The following is a 1,871-nucleotide window of genomic DNA, read 5'->3' as shown; positions in this document are numbered from 1 at the left end:
GTGCTTGTTTTTTATTTCATTCTCTTCTAGTATTCTTCTAGCTTGCTACGATGGAACTTGCTATCTTGATGAAACTTTGCATTGTAATATGTATGTGCAACTTCCTAATGGTTGCAACTTATGTGTATGTGCAACTTGCTATGTATGAGTGGATGGAACTATATATGTATGTACGATGAAACTTATGTGCTGTTAAATAGCCCTGTGAAATATATCTATATATGTCATATATATTTGTTGTGAAAATTGTTGGATTTAAAAAAACAGAAAAAAAAGAGCCAATATGCAGGCTCTTTGCCGTCTGCCACCGACGGCAAAGGGCTCTTTGCCATCAGCAACGGACGGCAAAGAGGCCACGTGGCAGGCAACTGTGCTTCCTGGGAGGCTGATCAATTTGGTCAGTTTGCCTACAGTGGCTGACGGCAAAGAGAAAAAAACTTTGCCTACAGCGGCGGACGGCAAAGGCCTGCCGTGTAGTGACGTCGGCTGACATCATTCGGCGGACAGCAAAGGCCTTCCGAAGTTTGCCGTCAGCGGCGGACGGCAAAGGCCTGCCGTTAACCACCTAACGGAGTAATAGTGCATTTATTGCCGTCTGCATTCTTTGCCGTCTGCTGCTGATGGCAAAGGCTCCTTTGCCGTCAGCCGCCCGAAGCAGATGGCAACGTAGCTCTTAGCCATCCCGTACTTTGCCGTCCACCTTTGCCGTCCGCGGCGGACGGCAAAGACCTTTGCCGTCCGCCATCCATGCCTTTGCCGTCCACCGTGGCAGATGGCAAAGTAGCTGATTCCTGTAGTGATCCACCACCACCACCTTGCCAAGTATTTTGGACATACTGCGGATCACCTTCTCAGAACGGGCAATGTCGGGGAGACCCGCAATGAGGATCTAAGCCGTGTCCAGAACGGCAACCGCCTTAAGGTCCACCATAGACTCAGAGATGTTGACGACGAGCTTGTTGAGGGCGAGAGTGATGGCGTCACTATGGGTGCAGAGGCCCAAGTTGAGGGCGTCGGGGAAGATCACGGTGAAGGAGTTGTCCGAGGTCGGGGTCACTTGCCAGTCCTAGACACGCCGGCAGAGGTGGTTGAGTTCGGCCTTGATCATCTCCGGTGAGGCGATACCCGCCCCCACGATGGTCACGATCGCAAGGAGCGACGGGGAGGGGGAGGGACGTCCTCCACCTCGATGTGGAAGAAGCCAAGGCCTTCGATGCCGTGGCCGTACATCATGAGCTCCTCCGTCACTAGACGATCCGGCCAAAGGGCCGCGGGGTGGCCCGAGTCCTTGCAAAGGTAGCACATAGGGGGTTGGGGCACTCGACTTGGTAGTGCCCGGCGATCCCGCAGTTGAAGCAAGGGGGCGGGTCGCGGGGAGCACCTGGAGCGGTCGCGGTCGAAGCTGCGGGGGTTGGAGCCAAGTTGTTGGGGGCGGGCGAGACCTCTCTTCTTCTTCTTCTTGGCACCTTGGCACCCCCGCGCCTTGGTGCCGCCATTGCCCGGTCGCAGGCTCGGTTGGTTTTGAGGCGGCTGGTACCGGCGAGGGGGGCGGCGTCGGGTGCTTGTTGGGGACGAGGCGGTGACGGTCCGCACGCCATGAGTCCGCAGCGGGAGATCGGGGTCGGTCCCGACGGTCCTCCCGAGCGGGGGAGCGGCGGCCGTCCACCCGAAGCGGCGAGCGCCGGTCGGAGCAGGCCGAGTGACGGGCGGCGGGAGTCGCGGGGGTGGGGGGGAGCGGCGGGTGTCCCGGAAGACAGCTGGCGGCGGAGGTCAACCTCCCGGCGTTGGCCTTCCGGCAAGTCACAGACAGGTGGCCAGCGGTTGTCCAGCGGCCTCTTGGGGCGACCGATGTCATCGCCCCAGTTGTGGGT

This window comes from Triticum dicoccoides, chromosome 7B (genome assembly GCF_002162155.2).
Source record: "Triticum dicoccoides isolate Atlit2015 ecotype Zavitan chromosome 7B, WEW_v2.0, whole genome shotgun sequence".
Lineage (NCBI taxonomy): Eukaryota > Viridiplantae > Streptophyta > Magnoliopsida > Poales > Poaceae > Triticum > Triticum dicoccoides.
This window is presented reverse-complemented; position numbering follows the sequence as displayed.